The sequence below is a fragment of the Notolepis coatsorum genome (genome assembly GCF_963971535.1).
Source record: "Notolepis coatsorum genome assembly, chromosome: 5".
Taxonomy (NCBI): domain Eukaryota; kingdom Metazoa; phylum Chordata; class Actinopteri; order Aulopiformes; family Paralepididae; genus Notolepis; species Notolepis coatsorum.
In genome coordinates, this window is record NC_140169.1 from 84292020 (window position 1) to 84312491 (window position 20472).

Here is a 20472-nt window from a genome sequence, read left to right on the forward strand (position 1 = left end):
ACCTTTCAATCACAGTCGAGAATACAGCTGTGACTGCGTCCCCGACCGCCAAGAACCTTGGTGTTGTCCTCGACGACCAGTTGAACTTCTCTGCTCACATCGCAGCGACGACCAGAACCTGCCGATTCCTCCTGAGCAACGTCAGAAGGATACGCCCCTTCCTGACAAAAGAAGCCACCCAACTCCTCGTCCAATCAACAGTCATCTCCCGCCTCGACTACTGCAATGCACTGCTCGCTGGCCTCCCGGCCACTGCCACTAAGCCTCTTCAACTCATTCAGAACGCAGCGGCCCGCCTGATCTCAAACCTACCGAAGTCGGCCCATGTCACCCCACTTCTTAGGGACCTGCACTGGCTCCCCATTGCTGCACGAATCCGCTTCAAGGCCCTCGACCTAGCATACCGCGCGGCAAAGGGAACCGCTCCCGCCTACCTCCGGTCAATGGTCTCTAACTACACACCCTCAAGACCCCTACGCTCTGCATCTTCTGGCCGCCTCAGACCTACTCCTATCCAAGCTCCGGGAGGGTCATCAAAGAGAAGTCGCCTATTCTCAGTCCTTGCCCCACAATGGTGGAATGAACTACCCACCCCAGTTAGGACAGCCGAATCACGTCCAATCTTTCGCCGTCGACTAAAGACGCACTTCTTCAACCATTATCTGAATTAAAAAAAAAAAAAAAAAAAAAAACAATAAAAAAATCTAACCCTAACTAACCGTACTGTCATGCACTTGTCCTAATAAACTAACCTACACTGTAGCACTCAACACTTTGATGAACATTGTTGCTCAGCTGATAGAGTTGTGCCCTTCCTGATGGCTTGTCGTACAGAACTTGTAAGTCGCTTTGGATAAAAGCGTCAGCTAAATGACTAAATGTAAAAATGTAAAATGTATATGGACCCTATGCAATTTGCATACAGGCCAAACAGGTCCACTGACGATGCGGTCTCCCAAGTACTGCACAGCACCCTCTCTCACCTGGACCGTCAGAAGGGGGGCTATGTGAGACTGTTGTTCATTGACTACAGCTCAGCGTTCAACACCATAGTCCCCACCAGACTGGTGGACAAGCTGATCGAGCTGGGTCTGAGCTCCGCTCTGAGCGCCTGGATACTGGACTTTCTGAGTGAAAGGCCCCAGGCGGTCAGGGTGGGGGGTCAGACCTCCAACACCATCACCCTGAGCATCGGGTCCCCCCAGGGCTGTGTTCTGAGCCCCCTGCTGTACTCACTATACACACATGACTGTGTGGCCAAGTTCAGCTCCAACTCCATAGTGAAGTTTGCGGACGACACAGTGGTGGTGGGGCTGATCTCGGACAACGATGAGAAGGCCCGGGAGGAGGTTGAGGTACTGGAACGCTGGTGTCAGGACAACAGCCTGCTCCTGAACCTTGGTAAAACCAAGGAGCTGATCGTGGATTATAGGAGAGGACAGCAGGAGACACACACACCACTGAGGATAAACGGGGCTACCGTGGACAGGGTGAGCAGCTTTAAGTACCTGGGGGTCCACATCGCAGAGGATCTGACATGGACAACACACATAGACTCAGTCGTAAAAAAGGCGAAGCAACGCCTCTACCACCTGAGACAGTTAAGAAAGTTCAGAGTATCTGGGAAGATACTCCAGTCCTTCTACTCCGGAGCTGTAGAGAGCATCTTGACTGGAAACATCACTGCCTGGTATGGAAACAGCACGGCACAGGACAAGAAGGCCCTACAGAGAGTGGTGCGCTCAGCCGAGCGTACCACGGGTATTGCACTACCTCCCCTGCAGGTTCTATACAACAAGAGGTGCAAATCCAGAGCCTGCAGAATAATGAAAGACCCACACCACCCCAACAACAGCCTGTTCATGCTGTTGAGGTCAGGCAGACACCTGCGAACACTAGCTACTAGGACAGAGAGACTTCGGCTCAGCTTCTTCCCCCAGGCCATCAGAGCCCTGAACACTGAACTCTCCACACACAAGCACACATGAGCACACACACGACACACACACTGTACACGCTCACACACTAGCAGCCACTTTAACATGAGCAAGCACACACTCATGCTGCACACGCCCACACTTATGGCCACTAAGGAAAGGTCACTTTAAAAATAGTATAGTATAACCGGAGATTGTATAAATTAGCATGTACAGAAAGACCCAGTGCCTAGCTAACAGTGTATTGCACTACCAAAGGACCTAGCATGTCCTCCATGCTCTGTAAATAACTTATGTACATATACCGATATGCCCTACTTTGTTACTTGTTTATTGCACAATGTTACTTGTTTATTGCAAAATGTTGTTCTATTGGATTCTATTATATGTTATTGCACATCGTTGCGGGCAAGACCACCCGCATTTCATTGTATACTTGTATGCCGTAACAAATAAAAACTCTTGACTTGAAGTCCTGCATCAATTTCAAGTTCCTCCTCATCACCTACAAATCCCTTCACTCCCTTGCCTCCCGGTACCTAGCTGACCTCCTCCTCCATCCATACATCCCACCCCGGAGGCTGCGGCCCTCTGACTCCAGTCTCCTCTCCATCCCCACCACCAACCTGCGGACACCAACTCACTCCCTCCAAACATCCGTAGTGCTAAATCCCTGCACTCCTTCAAATCCCAACTCAAAACCCACCTCTTCACCAAGGTCTGATTTCTTTTTTCTTTTCTTTCCTTTTTTTACTTTATTGTTACGTTGTTCCCTGATCCCCTTCCCCTAGCTGCCCCTTCCTGTTAAGCGCCTTGGGTCTCTTGAAAGGCGCTATATAAATCTAAGATATTATTATTATTATTATTATTATTATTATTATTATTATTATTATTATTATTATTATTATTATTATTATTATTATTATTATTATTATTATTATTATTATTATTATTATTATTATTATTATTAATACTGTACATCTAAGAACAGACCGATATACATTTATTGATATAGATAAATATCATAGCATTTATTTTGTCCTTCCATCCCCCAATTTAGTCATTATTCCAATTCCATCCATAGCTTTTTAACCAGATTATCAACATGAACTTCTAAAGTGAATTTATTATAAATCCAGATGCCTAAATATGTATAATGTGGTACTCTTTCAATAGCTGTACTGTAACTGTTAAACCATTTGTATTACCTATATGAATGGCTTTCTATTACCCTGTAATTCCCTTCCCCCCTTCTGCTATGCCACCTGAATTTCCCCAAGGGAATCAATAAAGGAATATCTTATCTTATGTTAGATGGACATTACAGGTATGTAAAGACTGAACAATATCATTGATATAAATTGTAAAAAGGACCGGTCCTAAAATCGAACCTTGAGGAACCTACGATCCTCTGATCTAGGTCTCCTCTCCATCCCTCGCACCAGGTTACGGACTTTCGGGGACAGAGCCTTCAGCGTGGCGTCCCCTACCCTCTGGAACTCTCTCCCCCCCGAAATCCGAAAACGCCCCAACCCTGGACACCTTCAAAACTGCTCTCAAAACACACCTCTTCACCAAGGCTTTTCCCCATCAGTTAGTTTAGATTAGATTAGGTCCATTATCCATTATCCCTTACCTTCCCTCATCCCCTTTTTTCCCCCTATTTCCCTAGCCCTATTTTTTGTCCTGATTGTGAAGCGACCTTGGGTTCTATGAAAGGCGCTATATAAATTTGATCTATTATTATTATTATTATTATTAGAGCCAGGGAACAAGTAGTGGAAGAGTGACAGGCCGATGGTCTGTGTAGGTGAGGTCAATGAGGGTGCAGGCTGGTGAGAATCCGCAGTCGAGGTGTAGGCCGGAGAGGTGAGGTGCATGGACATCGGAGAACAAGGATTAGTATAGAGAGCAAAGTCACTGAGCACACAAAAACATAATTCAGGAACGCTAAGGTCTTGAAGAGAGTCCTATACCACGGGAGGTGTAAACAACACTCGGACCAGGAGTGATATGAGGGCAGGCCTCTTATCCAGTTTCGGTGATTGGGTGATAGCTGGCAGGTGTGTCGTCTGGCACAGGTGAGTAGGTTGATGGTGAGACGGGAACAGGAAGGGAACCATGTATGGGCATGGGAACCTGCTGACAGACAGGGGAGAGAAGATCCCTGGCTGTGGCTGTAACACAGGGGCCTCCCACCCCCACTGGCTAGACCACTGGATGACACGCTTATTCCACATAATTGTGTATGGTCGAGTCCACACATGTCCTCATTACAAATGATCAAACATTCTTACTTAAAATAAATATAAATAAATATCCACTTTTGCAAAGTATGAAATATATTCTTTAAGTGCACTACTCTTCACGACATCATTCCCACTGAACAGAAGGTGTTTGAAAGTAGGTGTAGGTGGTAGGTGTCCATTGCTGCTGGGCGGCTGTGGCATTCATCTCTCTTTCTGTTACGTAGCTTGTTTACAGTCTGTTCACTGGTGTATCAAGAACATCGTTATTTGATTACTTTTGTCAGTATTAATCCAAGGGCCCACATTTAAAGGTGCTATAGATAACATTCAGCCACTAGATGTTGCACTAGAGCAGTGGTCACCAACCCGTCGATCGCGATCGACTGGTAGATCTTTGAGACTTTCCCTGTAGATCTTAACCTGAAAAAAAGTTTTTTTTTTTTTTTTTTTTTTTTTAGATCTTTCCCTGAGAGTCCACATTACAGTTCTACTTTTGTTTTGATGTGAAAAGTGATGCTGCATAAGATGACTGCACTTATCACTGACTGAGCAAGTACATATTACAGTTCTACTTTGACAAACATATTTACAATTAGCATTTTATAATATTAATAATATGAGAGTCCACATTACAGTTCTACTTTTGTTTTGATGTGAAAAGTGATGCTGCATAAGATGACTGCACTTAGCATTGACTGAGAAAGTACATATTACAGTTCTACTTTATAAAATGCTAATTGTAAATATGTTTGTCAATGTTAATAGTATGAGAAATTCCACATTACAGTTCTACTTTTGTTTTGATGTGAAAAGTGATGCTGCATAAGATGACTGCACTTAGCACTGACGGAGAAAGTACATATTACAGTTCTACTTTGATGTTTTAATGTTGGACCAAAGCATTGCATGTAATTAGAATACAGGCAAATAAAAGTAATTTAGTTTAAAGTACAATCTTGGCTGTGTTTTTCTCTCAACGCTTCAATAGGTAGATCTTGCCTTCACCAATTTACCCATTCTTACCTTTCTTCAACCATATCTTTATCTATCCGAATTAGGGATATAGTGTGAAAATTATGTTCTCTGTGTCACAGAGATGGCGCACCTGGTGCCAGAAGGACTACAGCTTTGATGTCTAGCAGCCAGGGGGCGTGGGGCCTAACGATGCCCCTCATCCAAAACAAATGTGTTCTCTTCACCTGTATCGTATTCGTAACCTAGCTTCGTTTTCAGCAGCGAAAATCACATCACAAAATATGAGTGCAGAGGATTTTCACGGACGAGGATACATTTTATAGCGGTTTGGCTGATATTCAGCCGCGTTTATTCGAGCCAGAGAATATATGGCTGAATTTCAGCGTGGGCGGTTTTTCTTGGAGGCTTTCGCCGAAGCCAAGCCCAGAGAGAGCCTGTGTGTGTGTGTTACTATGCATGGGGGTTTTACTCCGCAGGGCAGAGGTGTGCTGCTGGATAAGATAAACTGGAAAACGCAACCAAGGCCATGTGGGAACTCCACAACAGAAATGACCCCTGGGTGCTTTTTAACTCACCATTTAACTGAAAAAAAAGCTGAATCATTATACAAGTACTTAAGGAGCTTCACAGAGCGATTGTTTACATTTATAACTCTGGAATTATTATGCTAAGTTTATGGGGGTTTTGTATACTGTTAGCAGCCATAGAAAACGTATTGGGATCAATAAAATATCTAATGGAGCTAAGTCATTGTTATTTACCATAACAAAAGATCATTATGAAACATTTGAGTGGTCAACTGATCGTTATTTAGCTGTATTTTTCATCTAGTAACACAATCTTTTTTGACACATGATGCATCCTGTGTTGGCACAGTCAGCACGGCTCTGCGAGTAGGAGAACTCAGATTTCTCCAATATAGCAACACACTGAGGAATTCATTGCTTCAATGGACTACATTTACCATCAACACTGATTGGACATCCACATAAAAAGTGGCAAAATTGCTCTTTAAGGCAATAAAACAAAGTACGGTTTCTGCAATGCATTCAAGTAAAAATAAAAGAGTCATCTTGCCACTATTCGCTAATAATGGGTGAAAATATCAAAAGAAAACCAATCGGTATTCAAGTGGACTACACACACATTAGTTCATCGCCTCCTTTTGGTTCCAAGCATGAGCTCGTCATAATGCAGAGTGCAACTTCAGAGAGAACCATTCCTCAGCGAACGCTACGCCAACAGAATGGTGCCAGAGCCATTGAGAGAGGAATTCTGGGCAAAGAGAAATGTACCTGGCAAAGGTGTCTGCCTATAGTTTTGCTTGACTGACAGTGGGTCTGGCAGACTGTGGTGTGTTTTCTCTGTCCAGAACTCTGGCCTCATAGAACTAGAGTGGATAGACTGCACAGCGGTAGGCCTAATCTCATTTTAGGACACTGTAAAACAGCTAGAACCTTCACAATGTCATTTTCACATCACGTTTTCGTATATAATATAGCGCATTGGAACTCGGAAAGTCGAATGTTGAACACGACCGCCTCTGGAAAGTTTATCCACACAACCTTTTGCCATCGACTCTCTTAGTCTCGCCGCAGAACCAAAATCCACATTGATGTCCGTCCACGGCATTACAGACATTCTAGGGCAGCCCCACGTTAATGGTGTATACCGGCCAAAATGACCCGTTAGCGAATGTTAATTTGTAGCAGGAACGACCCCTCCGTCCATTGAAGTTGTCCACCTGGCTCACGGAGGCTCTCTCACAGCTGGGTCCCTACACTCTCATTAGCAGCAGAGCAGGCTTACCTCGAGGGAACAGGGGCTCCGCTAGCCCTCATGTGGTCCTGATTTAACAGAATGGAGGTTTTTAAGGGAGGGCAAAATACTTACTCCTTTCATTTCGGCATTCCTTCTCCTTTGAGCTTCTCAATGGGCCTTCTTGGATCTTCAAGTCTTTGAATTCCCTCATAGTCAAAAGAGGTTACATGAGCTCAACCGTGCAATTGGCAATTTAATCACTGCCCAATGCCAGGAATTTACAGCAAAGTCGATGAGACGGAATTGAACTTGAGGCCCAGTTTTCATGCACAGAAAAATGACGTATTGATGTATATCTAGTGCGTAACAGTTCAGTAGACCTACAGTATAGATATTGCTTTTGTAAATTGACCCCATCAGCGGAATTCTGTTGCTAGGTGACCAGCGTGGGCCCCCCAACTGTACTGTATTTCCTATCAGTTACGGTTGTCAGTGAGTCAGTGAGTTTGAAAAGGTCTAAGCTACTGAAACATTCTTGTTACTTTTTTCTCCCAAATCTCCAGATGAATCACGTGTCCAAAGTTAAACCAACATATTTGTCGTTCATCTGAATCTCTAATGCATCGTTTCCGTCCAGTGCGAGTTCACGATGGACCACCGTGACTTTTGCTAAGACAGGGATTTCAAATGTTTGGAGCCAACAACAACAGAATTTAAAAAATGAAAGAGCCAAAACTAACCCGGGAGACACAAGCTGTCCCGTTTCAGATTTCACTTTCAGAAAGGGTCTTATGATTCCAGTTCTAAATCTCATTATACATGTTCCAAAATTCCCTTCTTTCAAAAGCGCATCCACCACGACTAAAAATAGACACAGGGGAATGGAATGGGGTGGTGTTTCAGGTTTAGTTTGGTTTATTAGGATGCCCAATAATCACAGCAGCTATTATTCCTGGGGGTCAATGCAAAAGCTTTACATTGTGACAATGCAAACCCATAACAACTTACAACAACATAACGCATAATATTACAGAATACAAGCGTGCATTCAGCATAGCTAAGACCTTTTTTTGCGATAGGCCACTCCCATTGCCACGCCCCCTTTAACTGATTGCAACTGAACACACACACCTTCACCTTCACCTTCACACACACACACACACACACACACACACACGCACACACACGCGCACACACACACACACACACACACACACACACACACACACACACACACACACACACACACACACACACACACACACACACACACACACACACACACACACACACACACACTTGACCTCCATGCCCAATTTCAGCCTCCTAGGACGTAACCTGTGACCACTAGAGGGTGGGTGACATATAGAGCTGCTGGTCGCAGCTAAAAATGGGACACAAACACTACAAACATACAGACAAGACAACCTCAAGGGATGATGTAAGCCTTAGGTAATCCAGTATGCTGTTGGTTAGCTCCACATGGGTTCCAATAAAGCTTCCATTGAAGCTGTATTGCCAGCTGAGATATCTGTTTATGTGGTAACAAAGTTAACACTAGGATTGTTTGGATGACAGCCAACTAATAAAGTAGTAGATTTACACAACTAATCTGTTAAATCTTGTTTCCCCATGTGCACTCATGCAGAAGGACTTCTTCTCTACCAGAAATGTGTACATCATTATTTTCAGGAAATAGCTCATTCAATAATTGGAAAAGGAAGACCCTTTTATTTGATCAACCATCTTCATCAGAGGCACAGGCCTTATTGTGATGTGTGCAGTCAGCCTAGGTCATGTGACTGCCTGCCTTGCCAGAGGTGGGCTGTAAGGTTATTAAATTGATGTTTATTTCATCATAACTTCAAGTTGGGTTGGACTCAGACACGGAAGATATTTCTACATGTGTAAGACACAAGTTGAACTTCGCCAGAGAAAAAGTACTCAATTTGAGTGAGTCTTCAACACGCCAACTTTTGGGGAAATTATCTTATTTGCTAATAAGAGGGGATCAACCTGGAGTTAGACAAGCAGATACATACCCCTTTCTTCTCTGTGCATGCATTAGGCTTTAGGGAACAGTTGCACCGTTAGCCGTTCCTGTGACAAAATGGCATCCAATGTAATAAAAAAAGTCAACCAACGAACGTGTTTCTTGTACCGGATCTCCTCTCTGGTAAACAAGAATACCCTGAAGACTCTAGCAGGAGCACTCATTCAAGGGTACTACGACTATGCTTGCACCTCATGGTACCAAAGCACCTCAAAGGCACTAAAAAACAAATTACAAACATCTCAAAACAAGCTAGTCAGACTACTACTTGACCTGACTCCTAGAACCCACCTCACCCCTGCCCACTTTGACAACCTAGGATGGCTTAGAGTAGACGACAGAGTACAGCAACTTGCAATGGGCCTGGTCTACAAGATACACTACGCGACCAAGGTACCCATGTACATGTCAAAATACTTCCCAAAGGTCAGTGAATACCACGATCACAACACCAGAGGGAGCTCCACAAATCATGTAAAACCCAGATTCGGCTCAAACAAGGGACTAAACACGTTTAGCAATTATGCCACATCAATGTGGAACGCCCTACCTAAAGCTGTAAAGGAATGTGAATCACTACCCACTTTCAAAAACACTCTCAAAAAACACCTACGTGAGACTGCAATTCGAAACTGGCCCCTACAAATGTCCTAACCTAGTTGTACAGTAAATGACCAAGTAAGGCTCTGTCAGTATTCCAATGTACAGTGTAAAATGTGTGTGTGTCCCCTACCCAACCCCCCCCCCCCCCCACCTCCAATGTACAGCCCTCACCCAACCCACCCAACCCCACCCCACCCATCCAACCTCCTCCAATGTACAGTTTCTACGCCAAATGTATATACACTCCTTTTCTGGACACTTTTGTATCACAAACAGTACTGTATTTGCAAATCTGATATGTCATAAATGTATAGATGTAGCAGTACTGTCTATCTGTATGTCATGTATGTCATATATGTTATGATGAATTGAAAATGGGGGACCCTGATGTAAACAAGACGAAAGTCTTTCTCTGGTCTGCATCCCCTTAACAATTGTATGTATTGAGCTGTACTGTACTGTACCCATTCTGCAATCTGTTAATAAACTTTTCAATCAATCAATCAATCAATCAAGCCTATCTTAGCGTCATTCACTGGAAGTAGGTGTGCCAGTGTAGTCTAGTTCCCTGCAGTCACAAAATACACTCCAAATACAACCCCAAAACGTTCCTGTAAACATGTTGTGACCAGGTAAAAAAAAACAAAAAACGAAATTGACATTTTTGTGTTTTTTTGCCAAACCACTGCTGCCTGGGTGCAGTGATTTCATCACCTCAAAAGCCCTGTTGTTTTTTGAAAAACTGGGCTTTTGAGCTGTGGGATGAGAGTCGCTAATGTTCTGAAGATTGATGGCGATTTAAAATCTATGGCGGTCATACCTCTGGCTTCGCCCGTTTAAGAATTTGAAATATTGAAATTCAATAAAAACTATTTTCTTGAATGTTATGGAGAGGGTGTCCAGACATTCCAGCAACTCCCTGTCAATTCCATATGAACACAGTGGAGAGCTGGACAGGAGAGACACTAAATGGATTTACCCACAGACAAACAGACTGTCACACTGTGAAAATAATACTAGTGTTCACTGGAACCTTGACTACTTTAACTCGTCTGCGCTACGCTCTGACCTTGTTTTCGACTCCCCACTATAAAGCCTCTCTCATATAGATCATGCTGTGAGTCATGAGCTGTAGAATAATGAAGGCCAAATTCAGCTGAGAACAGATAGGTCATGACAGAAAAATAAATAAATAAATGATGATATCTTGGTACAAAGCCGAGATACAAAATCTAAAGCAGTATTTTTTATATTTTCAAAACTTCTTACGACTTGATATCAGAAGGTCTTGTTTAGTCATGGTGTCCTACTTGATCAACCTATCGGTACCAGCAGCCAGTCTTCCATCATTTCTTTTCTGCTTTAGCTCCAACCATAGCAGCTAAAGTTTTTATCGTGACTCGGGCATACAGGGATGGTGAGGGTTAGATGTATTGGACCTGTTGACATTGGATATTTTTGTATGTAAATATAATTTAATTATAATAATAATTATATATTAGATTCGATTTAGATTATTGGATTATTAGATTATATATTGCATAATATATTTAGCATTTAGCATTTTTGGTTTTATTTTCTTTTATTTATATTAGATTAGATTTAGATGATTCGATTATTAGATAATATATTGTAACTATTTATTGTAGGGCAAATATAACTGAGAGGGTATACATACCCTCATCTTGCACATTGTTGCCCATATGCGCATGTCCAGAGTTAATAATATTGATTTGTTATATTGTTTACACTGCTTTTTTACCACCTGTACCTCCCCCCTCCCCCCATGCTGCTATGATGCCTGATGCCTGAATCAATAAAGGAATATCTTATCTTATCTTATCTTATATCCATCTTTCTTCAACAAGCTTCTGGTCATATCCAAAAACGCTCCCACACTAATGATTTAAGTAATTTCTTTTGGCGGATATAATTAGTTCCTTCTGTCGTTTTAGTTTTCACAGCACGTCTCCTCTGTAAACCAAGGCTAGTCGTGTGGCTGTTGGTGAGAGCGGCACTGGCTCACACACAAACACATTTTCACTGCACACAGAAACAGCATAACTCTGAATAGCTAGATATCATGATGCTCAATGAAAGCTAATTTCAGCAGCATACACATTATGCATGTGGCAGATCTTTACTTTGGCCCAAAATCACCTGAACTGTCATCGCGGCCCTCTACGTCTCTGACAAAAAGCAGATAGTAAATACTAAGTTTGTAGTCCACATGATGTAAGAAAAGTTATTATTCCGAAGGCCTAATTATGAAGAAGGAATTCAAAGGGGGACAAAAAAAATAAAACAGCTGTCCAATGATTTAAAACCGTTACGTTTCCAGGGAACATATCAACTTATTTCCCCCCCCCAACTAAAGACCCTTCTGAGACCATTGCGCTCACCCTTAAGTTTTACAGACTGTGACCTAATACCCCAAACTAAGCACCCATAAAAGTGCCACTGAAATTGATTACAGGGAAAGTTGATCTTCCCATTGTTAATTTGCCGATTAAATTGTCTTAAAACACGGAGACATAGAAATTCCTCTACAGTTACCCTTAAAATAGGTCCCTGGGGGATGTATACTCTTTTGTGCGGCCCAGGTTCCATGTAAAGTTTCCCTCCAAGAAGGTGGAAGAGGGGCCACGGCCTTAACCATGCTCGCATCGCAGAGAACCTGGTTCAACTTTATCCCCACGGTTGAAGAAGATACACACCAGCTTTTTTCCCCTTCTGATGCTAAATCTGTCTCCTCTGGAGAATGAATACGGTATTGTCAGAGGTCATTATGATGCTCGCCTATATAGCGACCCACCGCTGGCGTTGGGCCTTCATTTCGTTGGCCCGGTCTCCTGAAAAGTAAAGAGAACGTTTTGGCCCCTGAGATGGTCTGGGCCTGGCTCCGGTATTAACACAGGGAGATATATTTACAGTAACATTACATCAATCAGTGCAACGTTGCCCGTATATTGAATCATATTCTCGTCGTCGTGGACCGCGGCCCAGAGAAACTTTGCTTTCCTTTCGGGCGTAGTAAAACCAATACCGCAGGGTCGGGGTGCCTCTGCCATCAGGCGCTGACTGACACTATCAGAGAGGGGAAACTAAAATATAGTATATTAGAGGGGTTAGGGGGGGGGGCTCGCCATCCCACTGAAACTAGATCTGTTTTGCTATACAGCTGCCTTTTATCCATATACTGTAACTTGTGAGCTAATCTAGGGAGGGTGTATCTGAGAGGAGAGCCAGGGAGGGCGGTGGACAGGGAGTAAATAGGAGCAGGGGGACATGCTCTCCTCAAAACACCTTCACCGCAAGCAGTCCATCCTGATCATAAGATTGTCGTAGCAAGAGAGATCAACAAAGTCATCTACCCATGTCTCTCCCCAACACTCTCTACTCTCTCTCTCTCTCTTCTCTCTCTCTCTCTCTCTCTCTCTCTCTCTCTCTCTCTCTCTCTCCTCCCTCCCCCTCTCTCCCTCCCTCTCTCTCCCTCCCCCTCTCTCTCTCTCTCTCTCTCTCTCTCTCTCTCCCTCCCTCTCTCTCTCTCTCTCTCCCTCCCTCTCTCTCTCTCTCTACCGCCCTCTCTCCCGCTCTCTCTCTCTCTCTCTCTCTCTCTCTCTCTCCCTCCCTCTCTCTCTCTCTCTCCCGCCCTCTCTCCCTCTCTCTCTCTCTCTCTCTCTCTCTCTCTCTCTCTCTCTCTCTCTCTCTCTCTCTCTCTCTCTCTCTCTATCTCTCTCTCTCTCTCTCTCTCTCTCTCTCTCTCTCTCTCTCTCCCTCTCTCTCTCTCTCTCTCTCTCTCTCTCTCTCATCTCTCTCTCTCTCTCCTCATCTCTCTCTCTCTCTCTCCCTCCTCATCTCTCTCCCCTCTCTCCCCTCTCTCTCTCTCTCTCTCTCTCCCTCTCTCTCTCTCTCTCTCTCTCCTCTCTCATCTCTCTCTCTCTCACTCTCTCTCTCTCTCTCTCTCTCTCTCTCTCTCTCTCTCTCCTCTCTCTCTCTCTCTCTCTCTCTCTCTCTCTCTCTCTCTCTCTCTCTCTCTCTCTCTCTCTCACATACACACTCTCTCTTTCACATATGCACTTTCTCTCTCTCTTTCACATATGCACACTCTCTCTCTCTTTCACATATGCATGCTCTCTCTCTTTTTTTTTTATCTTTCACACACGGACACGCTCTCTCTCTCTTTCACATACACACGCTCTCTCTCTCCCTCGCTCAGCTGTTTACTTTGGCAGGGCGTTTTTCATGAGATTGCGATACCTTCCTCACTCTGGAGGCCCTTCGCTATAGACACCGCAAGAGTGAATGAAAAGCGGTAAATCACGGGAGAAAATAACAGGGGGACGGTCGGCGTAGCTGCGGGAGACACGGGTGGGTGGCAGAACAATGCAAGGGGGGGACTGACAGATTGATAACAGGAAAGACAGAACATGTATGCCTCTGTTCTATCCATTATAATTTCACTGAAAATATAGGCTGCGATATTCTTGTCCCGAAGCTGCATAGTATTTGGACGGCGCGCTTTCTGGGGCCACTGCCTTTTATAGAAGCTATAGTGTGTTTCACTGTCTAGCAATTTTGTGTTGTTTTATTGTTTGTGCATGTGCAGAAGTTTCAGCGCTGTTTGATGGACATTGTTACTCAGCTGTAAGAGTTGTACCCTTCCTGCTGTACTTGTCGTACAGAACTTGTAAGTCGCTTTGGATAAAAGCGTCAGCTAAATGACAAAATGTAAATGTAATGTGGGGATAACGTGTCGGGTACATTTTAGTGCATTTCAATGTCTTCATTCATCACCATTTCTGTATATAAAACTCCTGTGGGCGTTCTTTACGAAGCTTATACAGCAGGATACACATTTGATATGTAATATGTGCAGATATTATTGTTTAAAACATGCAAGGGGCCGCCGGCGGACCCTCTTTAGGAGGGCCCGCTGGCGCGACACAGCACTTTAGCGCCCTCTAGCGGCTCGGGTCTGCATTCTTTATAAAACATAATATATACAAGCCCTATTTGTTTCCGTTTCCTCATTCGACGAAATCCATTCAGTGGTTCTCGAGTTACATGCCGATATGTCAGGTGTGCGACTTTGTACATGCAAGCCTCAGATTACCACCCCTGACTCCTGAGGCTCTGGAACTGTCAATCATTTGCCGATTGCGAAAATCATTGGACAGAGTTGTAGCCAATGAGTGTAGCTTTCCAATGATACCCCACGTGGGGTTGTGCGAATCAGGGAACTAGGTGAACATTTATGAGTGAAAACAGGAAGTGAAAAATACACAGAATGCATTGCTGTCAATGAGGAAATGGATAACGTAAGGTTATGTATATAACCAAGTTCTATGAATACTGGTGACGCTCAGCGTCATTCTGCACTAACCTCACTTCGTGCCTAGCACTGAATAAAAAACTCCACAATGTACCTTTACATGCCGACATCCGTCTGGCCACACCCCTATCCGCTTACCTTCATAAGCAGGTGTGTGGTCACCTACCCGCCTCCTTCCCAAACTTTCACCACAAGGCGAGATCAAGGGCCGCAGTGGCGTCCTGACGCTGAGCGTCACCAGTATTCATAGAACTTGGTTATATACATAACCTTACGTTCTATTTCATTCTGGCTTCCGCTCAGCGTCATTCTGCACAAGAGGAGCTGAGCGGAAGCCAGAAGCTCGACAAATGTACCCCGCTGAGGCCCCCCACAACCATCATACCGGAGAGGACCGAGCCCCCCCGACCCTCCCTAATGGAGGGATACCCTCCCTATTGGAGGACGGGAGGGAGACGGATCCGACCGTGCGAAGAGGAACTCGAGCAACTCAACGCACAGGGTGAGCAGACCGTGGCTTGACCCCAGGACTACGCACGCGCGCAACCCGCATGCCACCAGGGAACGAACGGAAGGAACAACCCTCGTTACTGCCCCCAAAAATCACGGAGTCAAGAGCAAACTCAACCCCGTGGCAAGGCCGTAGCAGCGGAGCGCGAAGGAAGACCCAGACCCACTGAAGGGACTGGACCCCCTGGAAAAAAGGGGGCCCGGAGAGGTCAATGACGCCAGGCATCAAGACCCCACCAGGTGGTCACTTAGTGACACCGCCCCCCACATCGCCAGCGTATTCGGATAAGGCCCCTCCAAGAGCGGGCCCTTTCCCCCCAATAGCACACCGCCTGGCATACTGACCCTGCAGAACAGGCAGTCAGCATGGCTGTAAGCACTCAAAAGGTTAACCAACGGAAGCAGGCAGCGTACCGGGGAAACCAGGCAACAGGCTGTAACCTGAGCCTGGAGCACTGCGGACGAGACAGGCGCCAAAGGAGTCAGCTGGAACAGCCCTCCCGGCGGAAGGGGCGGACGCTGGCGTTGTTGATCACCATGACGAAGCCTCCATTAAAAAAAAACCACCCAGAGGGGTCGAGGCAGAGAAGGCTGACATGATTGGCAGACGTCATGAACGTGCAGGGGCACACTCAACCGGGTAACCCGGGAGTTGACACTGCTCCAACACACCAGGGAATCAACCACCCTCTTGGTACCGACGGTGGTTGTTCCTATAACCCCTCAAGAAAAAACTCCAAAACACACCTGCGGGCATACACTGGCTATACCGCAGTACAAGTGTTTCAGTTTTCAAAAAAGGGTTATCCCAGGCCTACGGTATCAACGAAACTTTACTTCGGACCGGGCTCTGCGGCACGGGAAGCACAGGGTTACCAGAGGAGGTCCAAGACCACCCCAACAGCCCCCTCTTCGCCACGCGTGAGAGAGGAGCGAAAAGAATGGAGAACCAGCCCTAAGCACACCGCACTTGGTATTCCCAGGCGGTCTCCCAACCAAGTACTAACCAGAACCGAACCTGCGTAGCGTCCGAGATCGAACGAGATCGGGCGTGTACAGGTTGGCATGGCCGTAAGCCATTACGATAGTGCAGAGTACAATATGTACCCAACAAAGGGTCTCCATAGCGCCTAACCCTGTGACACCCGGACCGACCCGGAATTTTTCCCCCTGAAAAAAGCACAAGTCCCTCAGGGTACCAGAACAGCAGATCTGCATCCCCGGCGGACAACGGGTTAACTGACCTGGACCAGTGCGACCAGACCAGTCCCGTGTCCTAACCACGCCGACATGCCCACTCCAGAAGAGGGGGTAGGTATGCGTGTCGATCTAAAACATGAAAAGAGGGCGCCACCCAGACGGTCCCCATTGAGACCGTGCTCAGTGGCCCACCCCAAGGGCGTGAGACCCCTCTACCTATGTTCTCATCTATTCCGTTAACATCCCCCAGATATGAACGAGAATTCATCGAGACAACCTAGTAAACTGGCGCTCGGAAGAGACAAAACTCCATCCCAGTTGCCCTATAAAAACGCTGTTTTAACAAGCAACCAAGGCGCACTTAGCCCCTGTGTGATTCTTTAACAGAAACACACCGAGCCAGCACTATGTATGCGTCGAGACCCAAACACATCAATGGATAGTCCAGCAAGACACCAAACATTGTTCCTCCAAGTCGCCTGGGAGAACGACACGGAGCCGTCGTGCTTCATTATTCAAAAAAGAAAGAACACAGACTGACATGAATCCCTCGTGACGCAGCTGAGGGTAAATTTTTTTACATTTTTACATCCCACCACCCTCCCATAGGGAGGAGACGGAAATCCCCAGAGAGACTTCCCACGCAAGCTGTATAGATTGAAAAGAATATATTGCAACATTGAGCTATGTAAAATTAGGGTTAGGGCTCTCCGAGGAGGAGGCACTGAACCAATACACACTCAATAATCGAATTGAATCGAATACACACACAATAGAGCAAGACTCCTTTTTGAAGTTCTACTCACCTTGACAATCTAAGGAGGAGGCTCTGAACTCTGAGGAGGCTCCCTCACAGGGAAGGAGAGTCCTAACTCACAGAAGGCCCGAGTAGGAGCTTCGTGAGGAGGAGCCCTGACCACTCCCTGAAACAGATCCATCATATGGACCTGAACAACTCACGGAAGTCTTACCAACAGAGACGCGCACAGTGACGTACTCTATGGCGGGGGAATTTCTGCGGTGCACACGCCCAATCTTCCAGGGCGTGGGACCAGGAAACTCCCTCCCCCCCCCCCCCCCCCCCTCTTATCCTGTAACGTGCTGAACAGCAACGTGACAGGAACCTTGAAGAACAGGAGGTTTTAACCCCTGCCCATCAAAAGGGGAGGAAAGGATTACCAGTTCACCCCTTTACGACCCCACACCCATGATACGATGTAATGACAAAAAAGAGCATGACACAGTCATAGTCAGCTACATGAAGTGTCTAACAGCTTCACACAGCTCATGTGCTAACCTGCTATCTGATTTTTACTAAGGAAAAAACACAGAATAGAGAGGGCCCCCTTAAGAGCCCCGGTACCAGACTTACACATGTGCTTCTGTGGCCAACCTAACCCAGTTGTAGATCACAAGACACACACAACCCTTTATCACAACAAAAAATGGCAAGTACACTCCTGCTACAGAGGAACGCCGTTTTTCATAACGAGAGAATACAGAATCCTCGGTTAGTATTGGCCACAGGCCTTGCTAAGCACACACGAAAAGCGACCAAACAATCTTTTCTTTAGGAAAATATAGTTTCTCAAGCGGTTAGCACAACCCCAGCAACTAAGCTAAGGGTTACATCGTATCCCCACAAACACAGTGACACAATATATTGTAAACAACATGTCTGAGAGGAGGGTGGGGAAGCCCCAGGGAACCGGGGGGATCACCCCTCCTACCTTACCCTTGATACGGCCCAGTTGAACAGGTAACCCTGTTAATATGTGAACACACTGTTCATTGTCATTACAGGCTGAGAAAAGAATTCATTCTTCACTCATATGTCACTAAGCATAGCTTTATAGGTTAATTAACCCCCTTAGTTGTGAGTACACGGTACATGAACACACATGATGTTCTCAACACAACTAACCAGATCATTTTTACACATGTAAACAACAACCCGATTTGTATGGAGAAGAAGCTATACCAGTGACAAGCAGGGCCGGACTGGGAAAAAAATTCATACCGGGAGATATAGCGCAAAATATAGCCCCAATCAGGCCACTTTTTAAGCGGGGGGTCTGGGGGTCCCCCACCAGGAATTTTTTTGTTACAAAGACTTAATTTCCTGCATTCTGGTGAATTTTAGTGCATGTGAATCACAAACTAATGAGCCAACAATTGCTTAGTACAATGTACTGTTATGGACCTCAAATAAAACTGTTGTGGCACTAGCAATGCTACTCTGTGGGGCGGCTTTGGCTCAGGGGTAGAGCGGGTCGTCCAATGATCGAAGGGTTGGTGGTTCGAATCCCGCTCAAGCCCATGTCCATCCCATCGCCGTTGTGTCCTTGGGCAAGACACTTAACCTACTTGCCTCGTATGAATGTGTATGCATGTGAATGAATGTTGGTGGTGGTCGGAGGGGCCGTAGGCGATGATTATTCGCCACGCTTCCGTGAGTCTGCCTCAGGGCAGCTCTGGCTGCAATTGTAGCTTACCACCACCGGTATGACTGTGTATGAACGAATAATGGACTCTGTGAAGCGCTCTGGGTGTCATGAAGAGCGCTATATAAATCCAAGTCATTATTATTATTACTCTCTCCACCTTCAAAAAGAAAAAAGCAAGAGCACAACATATTTTTCTATTTACTATTATAATACAGTTAACCACTCTCTCCTGTAAGGGCCTTTCTTTTTCTTTGTTTTATCCCTCTCTCCTCCACCCTTTCTCTTTCTTCCACTGTCCATCTTGACATCAACGTTAATTGACTTTCGCTCTCTGATCTCTACCGAGTTCCTCACTACCTGGCTGTTATTCTGCATCTGAGTGCCGTCTGCCATTCCATTCGCCGCCTCCGCTGTCAATCAGTTGTATCGCCTGGTCCCGCCTCCACCAATCACAAGCGGCAGCATGGCTCCATTGTGTGTGTGTGTGATCCGCGTGAGGGAGAGAGTCAGATAGTTCTCCAACTCTGTCGCAGACAGTGAAATCCTGGTTGTTCCCCACCCACCTAGGTTATCTAACTATCGCGCCGCGCCGCCGCCACAACTAGAAACAATGACCTGACAAAAAAAAATAAAAAATTTTAATTTTTTTTTTTTTTTTTTTTTTTTTTAATCTGTGCAGGCCAGGCCACCGGGAAAACTCCCGGTGCTCCCGATGGCCAGTCCGGGCCTGGTGACGAGACAATTCACACACAACACGCGTCGTATCCTCAATGTATTGCAGCAACACCCGTTTTGGAAAACATCGTTATTACAAAACATTTAGAAGGGAAGGAAGAAGACGTGTTTAAGGTCTGGTTAGGACCTTCCTACCGTGAGCGCAGGCCAAGCGAACTGCAGTCTGGCTAACGGGGCACCGACGTTAAACACAGCATTCCTGTGTTGACGACAAGGGCAGCATCGCTGCGCCACCCAGCCGCTACGGTTCTCCATGTTGACGCCGTCCTCGCCGGCCGGGCTCCCGGTAGGTTCGACTAACATCCTCTGTCGAAGATGACGTCGTAGTCAGAGTGTTTAAGGCATGTTATAGTCACAGAAACGTTCAACAGTGTAGCATTAAGCTAACAGCCATTCGGCTGATAGCAACAAGCTAACGTATACCAGCCTGGTAAACACAGCGAGCTAACGCCGCAGCTAACAGCTGCGCAGCTAACAGCTGACTGGCTAAAACAGTAGTCCACAGCTAGCACGCAAGCTAAACAGCTATCACCTGAACTGGATACAATGACATAACAAGCCACACTTCAGACAGGCCGCTGTCCCAATCCCTTCCCTAACAGGGAAAAGAAAAAGAAATGTCAGAACACAGTTGTCAACGGTGATCCAGACATACACGGCCCTTTGA